At 43.1% G+C, this 20205-nt stretch overlaps 1 protein-coding gene and 1 pseudogene across 1 annotated transcript in view; one reads left to right on the top strand and one right to left on the bottom strand.

Annotated features, from left to right (window-relative positions):
• The window catches only part of LOC136881098 (sodium-coupled monocarboxylate transporter 2), a 286910-nt gene that overhangs the window by 247352 nt on the left and 19353 nt on the right, over nt 1-20205 (bottom strand). The window lies entirely within an intron of this gene.
• On the top strand, nt 14100-18360 carry LOC137497090 (craniofacial development protein 2-like; annotated as a pseudogene).

Raw genomic sequence — 20205 nt, 5'->3', positions numbered from 1 at the left:
TGTCGTATAGCATTATTGAAGTGATTTTTTTGTGTGTCCCGCTCGGCTGATCTGTTGACGCCCTTAACAGTGGGCGGAAGAGACTGTTGGACTTGTCTCGGCAACAATGGTCGAGTGTAGATTCCACTTGAGCTATTATGTTTCACTTGTGGTAGTTGCAATAATCGAGGCGCGCTGTTGTATGTCTGAAGTGTTTCATGTAAATATGGTTAATAAATTATTAGTAATTGTCTTCCGTATATGTTTTTCAAAATGAGCTACCAGAGAGATGTTGTTTCACCAGCAAACAAACATTTTTTGGTCCTCCGGGCCGGATATTTGAAATAGTCTTCCGCCGTATGTTACGAATACTAACTTATTGTGAACTTTCGTGCACGGGTCTTTCAGTTCGTATCGTATGTTACGCTACTTTACGTACGGTAGCCAGTGCCGTGTCGTGTGCTGTTCGCCTCTCGTTTTAAGCATAAACTGTATGTTGTCTTGTGGATCTCCGAATGGACTCTCGTTTCATCGCGGCCGTGCTTATCTGCTGACGAAGCGCTAAGTGACAGACTATCGTGCGGGCTCCCGTTCAAATACAACCCGGCTTGCTGTTGAAGAATTCCACTGGAGAGCTAAGTAACCTACCATACCTGGCGGCGCGCCCGAGTTCGACTCCAGGCAGAAGCATATCTACAGGCAGATGTAAGTACCTAGACTGGCAACAACCAATCCTTTCTTACCTAATATTGTTAGTCATGTTATCCTTGCCCGTTTATTGACCCCAGTGTTCCTAATTATTGTTCTTGTGCATTCCCCTTCTACGGTCCTTATCTGTCAGCATGGATGAGACTAGCAGGAAGAAATTAGTCACTACTCGTGCAGTAGCGAAAGCCAGCCTTACGCGTCTCGCGAAATTCGTACAAGAATTTCAAACGGATTCAAATAATCAGACCATCGTAGTTCGTTTGAAGGAACTGCCTATTATTCGTGACAAATTTGAAACTGCTCAATCTCAGATAGAAATATTTGAGTATTTCCAACAGCATGCAGAAGACAGAGATCACTTTGAAAACATGTATTTCGACACAGAAGCAAAAATGAATAGCTTAATCGCATTGAGTACCGAAGCTGCTGGCCCCAGTAGTTCTCGTTCTAGTGGCAGTCAGTCTTGTTTAAGTGAAAATAAGAAGACAATTAAGCTCCCTACCATAAAACTGCCAACCTTCAGTGGTGATGTAACTGGATTTAGACATTTCTATGACACGTTCATGAGTCTTATAGTTAACAATGAATCGCTGGACAACATTCAAAGATTTCATTACTTACTGAGTTCTCTAACTGGCGAAGCGCACGTACTAATAGCAAACCTCCTAGTCACTAGCTCCAAGTTTAACGTGGCTTTCGATACGATTTGCAATCGCTATAATAATCCGAGGTTAATTGCATCCGCACATCTTAAGAATCTATTGAACTTATCTACGATGAATAAGCCATCAGCGAATGAACTCCGTGCTCTACTCAATCATGCGTTGAGTAATTTGAACGCTCTCAAGGCCTTAGAGCTGAATGTACCTTTAAATGATTTGATTGTTTCACAGCTAATTCTTGAAAAAACGAAAGCGTCAGTTCGTAGAGAGTACGAAACTACTTTGAGTCCCAAGACATTTCCTACTCTTAGAGATACCTGCGACGTCTTGGAAACGAAATGCAAGTCCATTGAGATTGTGAGTTCTACTTTGCCTGTAAAACCAACCCTTTTGAACACCGGAACGAATTACCCATCCAGTCGTAAGCAGCTTCAAACCCAGAAGTCATATGTGATGACCACTCCGCAGTGCACGTATTGCAACGAAGCTCACACACTAAGTAAGTGTCGTAACTTTGCACGTATTTCTGTCAATGAGCGCAGAGACTTTGCAAGAAGCAACAATCTGTGCTTCAACTGTTTACGGGGAGATCACAAGGTACAGGCTTGTAAGTCTGGTACCTGCCGCACTTGTGGTAAATGGCATCATACTCTAGTACATGCAGACACTACATCTCAGCACTTTACTCAACAACATGGTCTATCACGCAACACCGAGAAAGCGAGTACTTCAGCACAATCAGAGTCACGTATCAATAGCTATTATTCACTAAAGGTGGAACCAAGTAAATACATCCTTTTATCCACTGCACGCATCAGAATTAAGGGTAGGAATGGAAAGTGGCAGACATGTAGAGCTGTACTAGATTCAGGCTCCCAATCATGTTTTATGTCCGAGTCCTGTGCCCAGCGATTAAGGTTGCATAGAGAGCCTAACAGAACACCTGTCCAGGGAATAGGTGATGCCGTTTCAGAAAGCAAGTACAGTGTCTCAATAGATCTTGGCTCATGCACTAGTGACTTTACAACTTTCAGCAAATTGTTTTGTGCTTCCTAAGATAACAGATGACTTACCGGGTCACAGGATTGATTCTGCTACATGGAACATTCCCCAGAACATTGTTTTAGCTGATCCCGAGTTTTATAAGCCCTCTAAGACCGACATCCTTCTAGGAGCTGAGGTCTTTCCGTACATTCAGCAGCCAGGCAGGCTCACCAAAGATGCTAATCAACCCATTCTTCAAGAAACCAAACTGGGATGGGTTTTAACTGGAAGATACACAATTATTGAAGGTTCTTCAGGTGTCTCAAGGCGGCCGGTACTGTCATGTTTTGCTAAGACAGATGTTGAAGTCCAACAGCAGCTTCGAAGGTTTTGGGAGATCGAAGAGTTGCATCAAACTCCGCGTGCGAAGGAAGAAGAGCAATGTGAAGCACACTTTGTGCAACATACCAAGAAGGATTCTACAGGAAGATTTGTTGTTCGTCAACCGTTCAGAGAAGACCCGAAAAAATTGGGTGACTCATTTCAAATAGCAGCCAGGCGATTCTATCATCTAGAGAGAAGATTACGCAAACGACCCAATATGAAGCGAGAATACGTGAAATTCATGATGGAATATGAAGAGTTAGGGCACATGGAACGGACACTCCATTCCGCGATTCCTGCATATTATGTACCTCATCACGCGGTTATCACGGAATTCAGTTCTACCACAAAGCTACGTGTTGTATTTGACTGTTCGGCTAGTTCCAGCAGTGGAATTTTCTTGAACGATTTACTTTATGTTGGGCCAACAGTACAGCAAGATTTGTGTTCTATAATCACCAGGTTCAGGACCCACGAGATCGCGTTTGCTGCTGACCTAGAGAAAATGTACAGACAGGTACAGGTAGATGAAGGAGATTGCACTTACCAGCATATTCTCTGGAGAAATGACGAATCGCAGCCCTTGCAGGAATATCAGCTCAAGACCGTTACGTATGGTATGGCAAGCGCCCCGTTCCTTGCGACACGATGTCTATATCAGATTGCAATGGAAGCCGCTCATGAATTTCCTAGAGTATCTGAAACGCTATTAGACGACTTTTATGTTGATGACTGTATGTCTGGATCACAAACTGTAAATGGAGCTCTCCTCGTGCAGCATGACTTGATACATTTGTTAAGAGAGAGTGGGTTTTCACTGCGAAAATGGTGCAGTAATCATCCAGCTATTCATGAGAATGTTCCTCCAGAGTATCGAGAGACTCAACTTCCCCTACAGCTTGACAATGATGAGAATGTAAAGAAGTTACGTTTGTTATGGCATCCAGCATCTGAAAAGTTTCAGATAGTTAATAATGTTCAACCAAGTCCCCACGCTCCACCATTTTCTAAACGCAGTGTTCTCGCAACAGTATCATCCATATTTGATCCTTTGGGACTCATTAGTCCAATGGTAATTTTGGGAAAAATATTTCTACAACAGTTGTGGCTAAAACAGACGTTGTGGGATGAACCTTTGGATCCAGGAATGTCACGTGCTTGGGAAACACTATACTATCAGTTACCTTCCGTTGAGAAGATTCGAATCGATCGTCGTGTCCTGGTTAATGGCCCTATCAAGGATATTCAGCTCCATGGACTTTGTGACGCCTCTGAAAAGGCTTACGGTAGCTGTATCTACATACGATCAACTAATATCCAAGGTAATACCTCAGTCAGACTACTGTGCTCTAAATCACGCGTCGCTCCTTTGAAAAGGCTGTCACTTCCTCGGCTAGAGCTCTGTGGAGCCCTTCTTCTTTCACGGTTGGTTAAGAAGATTATCCTTGCACTGAAACTATCGGTCTCTAAAGTCGTCCTGTGGAAAGACTCAACCATCGTCTTGGCATGGATAGCTGCTCCATCTACAAAATGGAAAACGTTTGTAGCAAACAGAGTATCAGAGATTCAGGACAACACTGAGAACAGTGAATGGAGACATGTGGCGTCTCGAGACAATCCAGCAGACATAATATCAAGAGGATGTTGTCCTGACGAGCTTGGTAAAACTCATTTATGGTGGCAAGGACCATGCTGGCTACAGCAACACCATGATATGTGGCCTACCTCTGCAAGTACTAGACTACCACTAGTGCTGCCTGAAGAGAGGTGCAAGGTGACATGTAATATCGCAACGATTTCTGAGGATAATATTATCAACCGCTTTTCCAAGCTTACCGAACTGCAGCATGTTGTAGCATACTGTCTAAGATTTACAAGAAATCGCAGGGCAACTCGTGGGTGCAGAGCAACAGGTGCACTATCCCTTCTAGAGCTCAACAGCGCAATTCTCCACTGCATACGAATAGCTTAGTTGACATCGTACTCTAAGGAAATACATCAGCTGCAGTCCAAGAAACCTATTCAGAGCAAGAGCAAATTAAAAACTCTAAATCCGATGTTAGAAAGTACCAATATCCTGAGAGTGGGAGGAAGACTTGAACAAGCCAACATACCGTGTGAAGAAATGCATCAAGCGATACTGCCTGCAAATCATCACCTTACGAAGTTGATTGTTGAACAAGAGCACAGACGTATGCTGCATGCCGGCGGACAGATTCTACTATCATCGATTAGACAGCGGTATTGGATTGTTAATGGCAAAAATGTCATCCGACGAATTTTGCACCGTTGTTTGATTTGTCAGAAATTGAAGTCAAGCACTGCTCAACAGCTGATGGGTCAGCTGCCACGCCCTCGTTTAGAAGCAGTTAGACAATTTTACAACTGTGGAATAGACTATACTGGGCCGTTCTACGTAAAGACTGGTTCCAAGCGATCACATTCAAGGCAGAAATGTTACATTGCCTTATTTGTATGCCTAGCCACTAAGGCAACTCACCTCGAGGTTGTAACCGATATGTCTACTCAAGCCTTCCTAGCGGCATTGAGGAGATTTGTCTCACGTCGTGGCAGATGTCAGTCCATCCACAGCGACAACGGGACAAACTTCGTTGGAGTGGACCGAGAACTTCGTGCAGTGATTAGGTCCTGTCAACAGCAAACGGAAGTCAGAAACTTCGCAGAACAAGAAGGAATAACATGGATCTTCATCCCTCCTGGAGCACCACACTTTGGCGGATTTTGGGAGGCTGCCGTGAAGTCCTTCAAGTACCACCTTCGCCGCGTCATGGGAACTATGTGTCTCACTTATGAAGAGCTGACCACCCTCACTTGCCAAATAGAAGCCTGCCTGAACTCCAGGCCCCTCATTCCCTTGTCTTGCAACCCCGATGGCCCTGAAGCCCTAACTCCAGGTCACTACCTGATTGGCACAGCTCTCACTACCATTCCCTAGCCAGATCTAGGTAATACTAAGCTTAACCTACTGACTAGATGGGAAATACTACAGCAGCAAATGCAGAGGTTCTGGCACCGCTGGTCAAACGACTACCTGCATCACCTTCAGCAGCGATCAAAATGGACACACTCCAGTCCAAATGTGCAACCTGGAGTACTGGTGGTGTTAAAGGAGGATAATCTTCCACCATTAATGTGGAAACTGGCAGTGATCACGGACGTTCACCCAGGATCAGGTTGACTAGTGCGGGTGGCTACTCTCCGCACCTCTCGTGGGATATTGAAGAGGCCTATCAATAAACTGTGCCCTCTTGTAGATATTGTAGATATTGAGTGTTCTATTGTGAACTTGTCTAGTATGATTTTATCTGAATTTGTGATTTCAACTTTTATGTGTACCTTTGCAGTTGTATATTTTAAGAAATTGACATTTCTTGGCGGCCGGAATGTTGGGACAGTGACTTTCTTATGTGTTTATTTGTGCAATTGTTCCTATTGTATTAAGTGTAGATTCCACTTGAGCTATTATGTTTCACTCGTGTCAGTTAGCAATGATCGCGGCGCGCTGTTGTATGTCTGAAGTGTTTGATGTAAATATGGTTAATACCTTATTATTAATTGTCTTCCGTATATGTTTTTCAAAATGAGCTACCAGAGAGATGTTCTTTCACCAGCAAACAAACACTGTTCTGCGGATTTCATTTAAATTCTTATTTTGTTTCTCTCATGTTTATACAATACTCGTTTTATAAATATGTTCATTTTATACAATACAGATATTCTTTACATTATTTTTAAAAATTTTGCAACAAATTTAGTCTATACTTTATTGTCACCTTCGTTATGACCTCGAAGAGGTAGTTCATGTGTTCCGCAAAACTTAGCACAGTTAATTATCCTGTGTAAAATGTGTCTCTTCTTATCGACAAGTTCGTTGTGACGCTGGTTAGAAACACGGCAGCCTTCATTTAACCGAGTTGAAATGTTTTTCAGAACCAAAAAGGCTATATTTTACTTGGTTTTCAATATGTGTTTCTGAAGTTTCGCGTTTCTTAGCTCTTTTCGATAGATGTTTAAGGTCAGTTATACCTGTCACAGTCCAGCTAGCACCCCACCGATAAATACACGAAACATAAATGCGACTTCACTCAGTCAGCCAACTTCTTTTTGTCAAACCAAGATAACGCAAATATTCTTTTCTGATTCTTGTAACTCTGATGAAGCTTACAATCTCTAGGTTGGTGCGCTCCAAGTCTTTTTACTTCTAATTTTTCTTCTAAATTTAATGATGAGAATGGAGATTTCACATGAATATCTACCTTATTAATTATAATAAAAGACAAGTTATCAAAAATTTCACTACGTACTATTCACTATTTAAACACTACATACTATTCACTGTTAAAACAAAAACTATCCAAAACTTATGTTCTCACTCCACAACTGCTAAAAGCGACCTGAAAACTAAAATTCGAAACGCGACGAAAGCTTCACTCTGTGAATGGTCACAAGAACATGTTACATGAGGTTATAAAAATATAAGTGAGTTTGCAATAATATCGCTACCCGCCGCTACAGCTTCGTCTGTATTGCTTTTTTTTTTTTTTTTTTTTTTTATTTTTCATTGCGGGCATGTAGCCCCTAGCTTCACATGTAAAAATGCAGTGAAACTTTCACTCTCTCAAAGGTTCACTAACCTTCAAAACAGTTACCAATACTCACTGTGAGGACTGACAGCGAATTAGTCCCTGTATCAGGATAAACGTACGAAACACGTAATACAATCACACATTCATTTTCTCTTATCATTAATTACTTCAAGACAGTGGAACTCAGATATAAATTTGGGCTCATTAAATTAATTATCTAAAATATAAATAATATAGGCCGGCCCGTGGTGTAGGGGTAGCGTGCCTGCCTCTTACCCGGAGGCCCCAGGTTCGATTCCCGGCCAGGTCAGGGATTTTTACCTGGACCTGAGGGCTGGTTCGAGGTCCACTCAGCCTAAGTGATTAGAATTGAGGAGCTATCTGACGGTGAGATAGCGGCCCCGGTCTAGAAAGCCAAGAATAATGGCCGAGAGGATTCGTCGTGCTGACCACACGACACCTCGTAATCTGCAGGCCTTCGGGCTGAGCAGCGGTCGCTTGGTAGGCCAAGGCCCTTCAAGGGCTGTAGTCTCATGGGGTTTGTTTGGTTTGGTTTGATAAATAATATAACATTTATAAACTCTTATATTCAAAAATCTGGTCGGGCTAAGCCCCTTTAGCCCTTAATGACGTACCGCCCCTCGCCATCTTATAATTAGAGTCCTGCGCGGATATACAAAATAATATCCGCATCCGCACTTCCTTCATCCGCATCCGCGAATGGTTATCCGCATCCGCGAATTGTTATCCTCGGATATTGTAAATATTTAACTACAGTATATTACACCCAAAGTATTGAAACTGATAGATCTGTTAACGTAATACAATAGGCCTGACACCTGGCACTAGAACCCCTACAGTCACAGGTTTATGAGAGATTCTCTCTTCCGACAACTACCGACGTACTGACCTTTGTTCCTTCCTTCCATTAATTGCGGGCAGGAGTCAGACAGGCTCAGGTCAGATTTACGGCTTTATGGTCTCAAGGTTCTTTATATATCACCATTCTCCCGTACCACTGCCAAGGTTCTTTATATATCACCATTCTCCGATACCACTGTCAATGGTCGCCTAATCACAAGAAAAAATAAGAGTATACCTGAGTGAAAATCAATAAACGTCATTATTTAGAAATTATCAGCAAAATTATCCGCACTGCCAAGACACTAACTTCGCGGATATCCGCATCCGTGCAGGACTCTACCTATGCTCTTTGTGCGCGGTCACTCTTCACAGCTGACATGATGTTTGAGAGAGTAGATTCATAGCAGGCACAGCAATCTCGTGATGCCTCGTGGGTGGCACGGCACCATATCTTTCTCTTGTGCTTCTACCTGCCAACCCTTCCGATTTACCCGGAAACTTTCCGGTTTTTAACTCGTCTTCCGATTTTCCGATTTATTTTTACTTCCGATTTTTGAATAATCTCTAGTACGGCCAATACTCTTCCCCTAGAATAAAGGATAAATTCTTATGTGCTTGTGTAATTTACGAAACCTAATTTTCAAGCGTATTTGATGCTTTATTTTGCCTTCGTGTATCGTGTTTTCCGCTCACCACAGCAGCGTGTGCGCTTTATACAGCTGGGGATTCGGGGCGTCAATCGTCCTGCAAGCAAGAGGCTAGCGCGCGCTAACGACTCAGTTAATCGGGACGAAAGAATGAGTTTGTTATTGTGTTGTTCGCGCGCTGTTAACATCGTTTCTGTGCGTAGTTTCGTCGGAGTTGTAGGCCACGTGTTTTTCCTTGCATTTCTATGACAGTTTCTGGTATTTTCTTTTCTCGTTATGGCCAAAAAATGACAAACGTTATCTCCAAGTGTTCAGAGATGCCTATACATTTCTGTACATTTTACCGGCTATTAAAGGAAACTGCCGTATTTTCTCGCGTACCGTAATCGACGCCCTTGCATAATTTACACATCCCAATATTTTTGGGTCCAAAGTGGAATTTGACGCACCCACAATTTCGAAGCTCCATCACTCAGCTCCGGTTACGTTTCGAAATAAAGGTGCCAACTACTCAGGTAGCAGGCTTCCTATTGCGAAAGCGGGCATTCCAAATACAGGCAACATGCTGTATTAGCCGGCAGGAAATCCCACTGCACTAGTTTTACGAGTGTTTCGCGTACGGGACATTCTGTGATCTCAAAATTGTTTGTCAGTCCACAGTACTCGATTAATACTGCATCATACGAACTTGCGGTGATCAGTTACGCCGAAACATACGGGAACAGAGCAGCGGGCAGCAAGTTTTCAGTGTCCAAATGAAACATGCGCTACCGCGGTAACAGAAGTGCACTTCAAGCGGCCAACAAGTCTCGCAAAGCATTTCGCGGACCAAAAAACGGCAAGTTTCCGCAAGTAGAGGATTATCTGCTTAACTATATGATTTCGTTACGCAATGTTGGATAGGCCGTTTCTCACAAAATGCTGCATTTTAAAGAACGAGAAATAGCCGCGGCACGTGGAATCAATGTCTCGTATTTGAAGGTTAGCCAAGGCTGAATTAATTTTATGAAGAAAAATGGAGCTCTTCGACGAAGAACAACATTATGCCAAAAAGTGACGAATGATTTCAACCATTTTCAGCGCTTTGTGATTGAGAAGCGTAAAGTGAAGGAATATTTTATCTCTCTTATAGGAATCGCAGGTCAGACGCCAATCAGTTTCCATATACCATAAAGTCGAACAGTCGATAAGAAAGGAACATACAGTGTTATCGCACGCGCTACCGGAAGCAAAAAAAAAAAAAAACCAAAAAAAAAAACCCGATGTACTGCAATGCTTGCTGTAACAGCTGATGGCAGAAAGCTTGCACCTTACATTGTTCTAAAACGAAAAACAATGCCTAAAGCAAAATTTCCGCGAGTGATCCACGTTCGTATTCAAGAAAAAGGGTGGATGGACACGTCACTCGTACAAGATTGGATACGAACGGTTTGGAGTAATGTAGCAGGGTCCCTCCTTCGATGCCCGGCCCTTCTCGTGTTGGACAGATTTTTTTTTTGCCGGCATGTCATTCAGGTCGTGTTGTCAACTCATAATGGGAAGAATATTTTCCAGAGTCGGTACTTCAAACCCACGTGTCTAACTTATCTGATGTACCCTATTTGATTTTTCAGAAAAAATCTCACGCCGGAATTTTACGCCAAATGACGATAACTGCAAATGGGTTGAACCAATTGTGTTTGGATTATATTTGATGTATCTTTTAAATGTAAATGAATTGTAAATAATTTGTAAATATCCGAATTCCTTGAATCGCATCCGAAGTTTTCGCCTGTATTCTTCGTCAAAAAGTGCGTTAATTACGCAAGAAAATACGGTATTATGCAATATGTTGCGTGTGTCAGTGTGACAAATATTATTCGTATGTAAATGTCATAAATGAGAGTGATTAGGTACATTTTCTTGTAACCATTTTTATGTTTTCTTAGTTTAAGATTTTAAATTTAATGGTCAATTCGCATTGTAACTGTAGATAAGTATGCCTTTTATTGACCTTTTTTCACGTGGACCGTGGTGGAATATATGTGATGAAATCCAAGAATTAAAAATCTTCGTATTTTTTGTTTCTAAAAGTTGGCAGGTATGTTCTTAAAAGAAATGTTGTCAGATATAGCAGTGCATTTGAAGCAATGATCATCATCTCACAATGTATATATTATTGGCAATGGGAACTGTTATATTCATTATACTCATATGAAGTAAATGTAAAATGTGTAGTATGTTTGAAAATGCTAGCTAATTTTAGAAAATATAACATGCTAGCAAATGTACCCGTGCTTCGCTACAGTATTCTACATTGTACACGGATTTCTCCATAAATTACTGTAAAGGCAGTGAGTAAGATTACATTAAATAGCATGCCTCTTAGTGCTATCCTAGAAACGAAACAGGAAGGACGCCATACGTTCTTTCCGATGTAAGGTAGGCATTGGGGAAATTTTGAGGATAATAGCAGGCCACGTTTCTTACTCCCAATCACAATCGGGTTCGGGAGTTTCTAATATAAGGGCAGGCTCACTTGGCAACTGCCATTCACAATAGAGATGGAGAGTTTTCATCATAAGGACAGGCCCTTTTTTCTAATGCAAGTCACAATTGAGTTCGAAAGATTTAATTATAATCGAGAAATGCAGCGCAACCTAACGTATCAACAATCGAAACACGGCAGTAAGTCATAGGACCAAAGTTGATGATCTCTACAAACAGAACGGCGATTGTGCTATCTGTTCTGTAATACGACTTGCCGTTTAGCCACCCGTTATCCCGAAACGAAAGTCTGCACCGTCTACGAATTCTATGAATTATGCGTGTAAAAGTGCACAATTTACTTACAATCGAGTTAACATATAAGGGAGAGAGATACGACAAAAAGTCATAGGACCAAAGTTGTAGGTCACTCCAAATTGAACATAGATTATACCGTTCGTTTTGTAATAGGTCTTACCAATTAGCCACGAAATACCCCGAAACGAAGGTCTGCACCGTCATTAGAATCTGCTCCACGTACAACACCTTTCGGGCTATGTCCGCTGGACTTAGCCTGAAAAATCGACCGTTCATGATATCTCCCTTATTTCCCCTTATCGAAATAATGCACATGAGAAAAAAGTTTTAGAAATTGATTTCCATTAAGGATGGTAAATTTCCATTAATTTTGGATGTGCATATTTTCAGGGAGTGCAAAATCATGGTTTCGGTTTCGAATAAACCCCCGGTAACTTTAGGTATTCAGAAATAATGTTGCCCTAAAACCTACACAAGGACAGGTGGATTCTAAATATAAGTTTGATAGAAATATATCCAGTAATTTTCAAGTTATAAGAACTCAGACAAACAAACAGGCAAACTGACTAACCGACAAACAGACACCAAAGCACCGAGCTCGATAGCTGCAGTCGCTTAAGTGCGGCCAGTATCCAGTATTCGGTAGATAGTTGGTTCGAACCCCATAGGCAGCCCTGAAGATGGTTTTCACATCAGACAAATGCTGGGCTGTACCTTAATAAAGGCCACGGCCGCTTCCTTCCCATTTCTAGCCGTTTCCTGTCCCATCGTCGCCATAAAACCTATCTGTGTCCGTGCGACGTAAAGCAACTTAAAAAAAAAAGACACCAAAGCTAAAAAATATGCAGATGGTCATTATTACACCTGAAACTGATAACTGTAGGGAAATTTCGCCAAAATAGTCAGTGTACAGACACACGGTCGTTACGATTTTATTTATATAGATTCATAGACTTCACGCTTGCCTGGATCCATTTCTGGTGAGATGACTCCTGGTATGGGCTAGATCAATTTTTTACTTTCATTTTCCTGTCTCAGTCTTATTCATGGTTTCGTTAATATGAAAGTGGCTGAGGTACCGGTCTGAGCGATGCTGGTAATGCTATTCCTTATGCAGGTAATGCCTGTGATAAATTGCGTGAAAGTGTGGCTCACGGGTTCAGTTAGTGTTTGTATTTTAGTTAGATTATCAGACTGAAAAGTAACAGCACCTTCTGGCTCAATGGGGAAAGCAACGGGAAACCACCTCACGCCTCATTTCCTTAGAACGCCTTTTCACTGACGCCTAAGCTGCCTTTAACAGCTAATGGTGGATGTGAGCCACTCAACACAGCATGCCACACGAAACCACGGTGCCGATCGAAAGTTTTTTGCGACTCTCCAGAACTTGTGGCCTCCACGATCACAGGATTTGTTCTCATAAGACTTTTTCCTGTTGGGTCACTTGATGACAAGCATCTGTTATACACGCCCTCAAACTTATACGATTTAGGAAGCACATTACACTCAAAACCAACGGCATTGTCAGTTCAAAGCTCCAGCGAACGATCAGGAACGACCTGTTTAGTTGTACGTTGAGGTGAGTGTGAGAGGATTTTCAGCATTGATGTAAAGATTAAGTAATCTCCAATAGAAACTGTACATTCAAAGCCCAGTAAATCGTTACTAGCACCATTCTTTGTAAATAAATATTGCTGGGCTGAATGACTCACTCCTGATTTCTGTTCAAAGTATCCATGCGTAATCGAAATGAAATGATCTCCTAAATTCTGTTTGACCCAGGCACCAAATCATCCGGTTGGATTTTTAAAGTGGTAATAAGCTTAATAATTTCGTATGGCTATTCTTGGTAAGGCGACGAGGTTAGGCGGTATCTGCCGTGTATGAGCAATTTCGTTTTAGTGTAGTGCAGGACAGTGTTGTCTCTGGGGCCGATGGCCTAGCTGCTAGTCCCCTAACATAATAATAATAATAATAATATAATAATAATAATAATAATAATAATAATAATAATAATAATAATAAATGGCTCATGGTGTGGGTTACTGTAGTCATGTCCTAGTTTGTGAACCGTGGGCAACGGCTGAGTGGCCTAGTAAGTGGTCTGAGAGTCGGGGTATCGGCTGGTACTGAATGCGAGTGGGTATCTCGGACATATTCTGAGTCATGGACTTCCATGTGCTCAGGCGGCTAGGACTATACAATCCACCGTGGTCCCTAACCCGTTAGAGGAAAGATCCTCACTTGGACTATGTGTAAGTAGGGTAGCATCCTACTTCACAGAATTTTACATCGAGCACGCTCAGAACGTTTTAAGCAAGTCTCGGACCTATGGGGGTAACGGAGTCCCACTCCCTTTTGATAGGCGAGGGACTCCTTGGAAACAACTTGGCGAACGATATGGAATTCGATGGGGAGCTATCAATATTAATGGGGCTTATGGAAGAAAGAAAATAGAACTCCCTGAGTCAGCAAAGAGGATGCATCTGGATGTGCTAGGAATAAATGCTATTCGGATAAGGGGAGATAACGAGGAAGAGATAGGAGATTATAAAGTGCACTTGATGGGTGTTAAAAAGGGAAGGGCAGAGTGTGGGGTAGGGCTGTTCATCAGGAATACAATTGCATGCAACATTATTTCTGTTAGGCACGTAAATGAGCGAATGATTTGGGTAGATTTGGCAGTTGGAGGAATTAGGACGAGAATTGTCTCAGTGTATTCACCGTGTGAGGGTGCAGATGAGGATGAAGTTGACAAGTTTTATGAAGCATTGAGTGACATCGTAGTCAAGGTCAACAGCAAGGATTGGATAGTGCTAATGGGCGTTTTCAATGCGACTGTTGGAAATAGAACTGAAGGATACGAAAGGGTGATTGGTAAGTGTGGGGAAGATATGGAAGCTAATGGGAATGGGAAGCGTTTGCTGGACTTCTGTGCTAGCATGGGTTGAGCAGTTACGAATACATTATTCAATTTTAAGGCTATCCACCGCTACACATGGCAGGGTAGAGGTACACGATCCATAATAGACTATATCCTAACCGATTTTGAATTCAGGAAATCTGTTAGGAATACATGGGTTTTGCGGGGATTTATCGATGATACACACCACTATCTGATCTGTAGTACATTAAGTATCTCTAGGCCTAGAATAGAGAAAGTGATATCTGTCTGCAAACGAATAAGGGTAGAAAATCTCCAGGACCAGGAAATTAGACAGAAGTACATGGATATGATTAGTGAGAAGTTCCGAACAATGGACAGTCAGCAGGTTCAGGATATAGAAAAGGAATGGGTGGCATACAGGGATGCTGTAGTAGAAACAGCAAGGGAATGCCTAGGAACAAGTGTGTGTAAAGATGGGAAAAAGCGAACATCTTGGTGGAATGATGAAGTGAGAGCAGCTTGTAAACGTAAAAAGAAGGCTTAATGGCTCCAAACAAGGGCTGATGCTGACAGGGAATTGTATGTAGATGAAAGAAACAGAGCGAAACAAACAGTTGTTGAATACAAAAAGAAGTCTTGGGAATATTTTTGTAATAACCTGGAAAGGCTAGGTCAAGCAGCAGGGAAAACCTTTCTGGACAGTAATAAAGAATCTTAGGAAGGAAGGTAAAAAAGAAATGAACAGTGTTTTGAGTAATTCAGGTGAAATCATAATAGATCACAGGGAATCACTGGACAAGTGAAGGGAATATTTTGAAAATCTTCTCAACGTAAAATGAAATCTTCCTGGTGGTGTTGCGAACAGCCAAGCTCATGCGGAGGAGGAAAATGATGTTGGTGAAATTACGCTTGTGGAAGTGGGAAGGATGGTAAATAAACTCCATTGTCATAAAGCAGCGGGAATAGATGAAATTAGATCTGAAATGGTGAAGTATAGTGGGAACGCAGGGATGAAATGGCTTCATAGAGTAGTAATATTAGCATGGAGTGTTGGTAAGTTACCTTCAGATTGGACAAAAGCAGTAATTGCACCAATCTATAACCAAGGGAACAGGAAGGATTGCAACAACTAACGAGGTATCTCATTGATTAGTATACCAGGCAAAGTATTCACTGGCATCTTGGTAGGGAGGGTGCGATCACTCGTTGAGAGGAAGTTGGATGAAACCCAGTGTGGTTTCAGACCACAGAGAGGCTGTCAGGATCAGATTATCAGTATGCGCCAGGTAATTGAAAAGTGCTACGAGAGGAATAGGCAGTTGTGTTTATGTTTCGTAGATCTAGATAAAGCATATGACAGGGTACCGATGGAAAAGATGTTGCGTTCAACAGTATTCTGTAAGAAGGAAGTCAGCTCCCAGACGAAACTATCTTTACATCGGTCTGTTTTCAGACCAGCTTTGCTTTACGGGAGCGAAAGCTGGGTGCGTTAAGGTTATCTTATCCATAAGTTAGAAGTACCGGTAACAGACATGAACGTAGCGAGAATGAATGCTGTTACAAACAGGTGGGAACAATGACAGGAGGGTATTCGGAATGAGGAGGTAAAGGCTAAGTTAGGAATGAACTCGATGGATGAAGTTGTACGCATAAACCTGCATCGGTATTGGGGCCATGTGAGGCGAATGGAGGGGGATAGGTTAGCCAGGAGTATAATGGACTCTGTTACAGAGGTTAAGAGAAGAAGAGGGAGACCAGGACGACGATGGTTAGACCCAGTTTCTAACGATTTAAAGGTAAGTGGTATATAACTAAATGAGGCCACAGCACTAGTTGCAAGTAGAGGATTGTGGCGACGTTTAGTAAAATCACAGAGGCTTGCAGACTGAACGGTGAAAGGCATAACGGTCTATAATGGTGATGTATATTTTGTATAATAATAACCGTAATGCTATGTGTGGTGTAGACTCTGTTCGACTAAGACCGATCAGCCAACATACTGTAATGCATTGACGGTCTCTGGACTAGTTGCGGATTTGCGAAACCACTACTTTTACACTGACTGACAGAGCAAATGCAACACCAAGAAGGAGTGGTTCGAAAGGGATGAAAGTTGGGGAAAAAACAGAGACGGCACGGACGAATAATTGATGTTTATTTCAAACCGATATGCAGGTTACACAATGCGCACGGCATCGACTCAGTAGGATGTAGGACCACCGCGAGCGGCGATGCACGCAGAAACACGTCGAGGTACAGAGTCAATAAGAGTGCGGATGGTGTCCTGAGGGATAGTTCTCCATTCTCTGTCAACCATTTGCCACAGTTGGTCGTCCGTACGAGGCTGGGGCAGAGTTTGCAAACGGCGTCCAATGAGATCCCACACGTGTTCGATTGGTGAGAGATCCGGAGAGTACGCTGGCCACGGAAGCATCTGTACACCTCGTAGAGCCTGCTGGGAGATGCGAGCAGTGTGTGGGCGGGCATTATCCTGCTGAAACAGAGCATTGGGCAGCCCCTGAAGGTACGGGAGTGCCACCGGCCGCAGCACATGCTGCACGTAGCGGTGGGCATTTAACGTGCCTTGAATACGCACTAGAGGTGGCGTGGAATCATACGCAATAGCGCCCCAAACCATGATGCCACGTTGTCTAGCGGTAGGGCGCTCCACAGTTACTGCCGGATTTGACCTTTCTCCACGCCGACGCCACACTCGTCTGCGGTGACTATCACTGACAGAACAGAAGCGTGACTCATCGGAGAACACGACGTTCCGCCATTCCCTCATCCAAGTCGCTCTAGCCCGGCACCATGCCAGGCGTGCACGTCTATGCTGTGGAGTCAATTGTAGTCTTCTGAGCGGGCGCCGGGAGTGCAGGCCTCCTTCAACCAATCGACGGGAAATTGTTCTGGTCGATATTGGAACAGCCAGGGTGTCTTGCACATGCTGAAGAATGGCGGTTGACGTGGCGTGCGGGGCTGCCACCGCTTGGCGGCGGATGCGCCGATCCTCGCGTGCTGACGTCACTCGGGCTGCGCCTGGACCCCTCGCACGTGCCACATGTCCCTGCGCCAACCATCTTCGCCACAGGCGCTGCACCGTGGACACATCCCTATGGGTATCGGCTGCGATTTGACGAAGCGACCAACCTGCCCTTCTCAGCCCGATCACCATACCCCTCGTAAAGTCATCTGTCTGCTGGAAATGCCTCTGTTGACGGCGGCCTGGCATTCTTAGCTATACACGTGCCCTGTGGCACACGACAACACGTTCTACAATGACTGTCGGCTGAGAAATCACGGTACGAAGTGGGCCATTCGCCAACGCCGTGTCCCAATTATCGTTCGCTACGTGCGCAGCACAGCGGCGCATTTTACATCATGGGCATACCTCAGTGACGTCAGTCTACCCTGCAATTGGCATAAAGTTCTGACCACTCCTTCTTGGTGTTGCATTTGCTCTGTCAGTCAGTGTATATTCTGAAATAATTATTAATTAGAGATTTCAAGTTATTCTTTCTGAGCTGTTTCGTTCGTTTCAAGCTCTCTGCATCTTGGTTTCTGTTCAGTCAAGCGGTGTGCATTTGTTTTGCAGCCGGAAGTCAAATATTGCATGCACCACTCATTCCTCATTCGCGCGCATCTCGCTAGCTTCAGCATTATTGGTGTAGTAAAGCTTCGTCCGCCGGAGAAACTAGTTCGCAGCCAACTCGCATTCCTTGCGGGTCGCAGTCAGCAGTGCATAGTGTTGTTGCTATTTTTCCAATTTGCTGATAGAACCCTTCTGCTTTCATTCAGCAGCAGAAGATGGTGGTGGTGATGGTGATTATTGTTTTATGAGGAAGTACATCTAGGCAACCATCCTCTATTAACACTAATTAGAGGGGAAAATGGAAGGGATCCGATACTTCGAATAATGAAATATCGGCTAAAGAAAGGTAAGGGCCACGAAAGGTGTGAAAATGAAAGACTTCTTAGGTTTCCGTCAGAGTCGGAAACGAACAAGAGTTGACCATGGGAGATCGGATAGGAAAGAGGAAGGTGAGGTGCTTGGTACAAGTAGTATAAGTGGAAGCAATATCAGGACTCAGCTAAGGATCCCGTGGTCACCTCCCCACGCTCTCAAGTTAAGAGCCCCTCAGGCCCCTTTAATCGCCTCTACCGCCTCCATCCAGAGGGGGTTTCAGCAGAATAGAAGGTAGAAATTTTTGAAAAAGTTGGACGTCCCACACCAGTATTAAACATATAGAAGACTGTGAAAAGTAAAAACAGAAAATGTACACGTAAGTTAAAATTCACCTGTTTATAATAAACATAATTATTGGCTGTGTATACAACAATTCATTTTATTGTTTTCCATGCTTGTTTGGTGGGGAGGATAAATTACCAAAACAGGAATGGCGGTACGGTATGATTTATTTGATATTTTAAAGTCTTATATGACTTTCACAACTGATCCTATAGACAGTCGTTTTATTCGAGATTTCATTGTAAAGAGAAACTTCAAGGACCTTATATTCAGATTTTTAAAAATTACACTTATAAATTTAATATAACTGCAACCGCGAACCGCCCGCCACTGCTGTAACATGACGTAATATGGCGGTTATACTCGACCAAACGTTTCGTAGTGGACTGATCTTGCTTCTAAATATACCATCGCTTAAGAAACAACACCGTGTAGCTAACAGGTGTTGACGGTGATGGTGATTATTGTTTTAAGAGGAACTACAACTCGGCAACCATAATCTATTAACACTAATAAAAGAGGAGAAAATGGAAAGGGTCCGACACTTCGAAAAATGAAGGTACCGGCCAGAGAAAGATAATGATAACGCAGGGCGTGAAAATGAAATACTCCTTAGGCCTCGAATGTTCTAACACTGTCGGGGTAGGACAAGAACAAGAGTTGACCTCGGTATGTCGTATAGGATAGATGAAAGTTAAGAGCCTGGTACGCGAAAGTGGAAGCAATGCCAGGACTCAGCGAACGGCCCCGTGGTCATCAACCCACGCTCCCAAGTTCAGAGTACGACAGGCAGGGAATACCGTGGATGTTATTCCACCGCCCCCACTCACGGGGGGGGGGGGAGTTTAGGTAACAGAATGCAGTGGTTCAGTATCGCGTAACCAATATAGGCTACACAAATTGCACATACAGAAATGATATTGTTTCTCTTACAGATTTGTTGAAATATTTCATCGTAAGGAACCTATTCTTAAGATATCTGGACCATTTTTACAATTTTATGCCTTTATTTCCTTCTCATTTAAAGTTAGAATTTCGTCCTTACGTGAAGCAAGTTCTTGAGCGACGATGTAGATTTTGTCCCCGGGCATTTTCCGTACCTTACTCGTTACTCTAAGATTAATGTTACAACCGAGAAAGCTATTGCTATTCTACTTCTTCCTGAACTTTTGCTAACCTAAATGCAAATCAGTGGTGACTGATCAGTGCCGGCCCCACGGGATTTTTACCTAGCTCTGATGGTTGATTCGAGGTCCACTAAACCTTCGTGATAACAATCGAGGAGCAATCTGATGGTGAGATAGCGGCCCCAGTGTAGAAAGCCAAGAATAACGACAAGGATTCGTCGCTCTGACAATGCACCCCCTCGTAATCACAGGCCTTTGGGCTGAGCAGTGGTCGCTTGATAGGCAAAGGACTGTCAGGGCTGTAGCGCCGTGGCGTGTGTGTA

The sequence above is a fragment of the Anabrus simplex genome, chromosome 1 (genome assembly GCF_040414725.1).
Source record: "Anabrus simplex isolate iqAnaSimp1 chromosome 1, ASM4041472v1, whole genome shotgun sequence".
Classification (NCBI taxonomy): domain Eukaryota; kingdom Metazoa; phylum Arthropoda; class Insecta; order Orthoptera; family Tettigoniidae; genus Anabrus; species Anabrus simplex.
The sequence above is the reverse complement of the archived record's forward strand: the minus strand, read 5'-3'. Positions and strand labels throughout refer to the sequence as shown.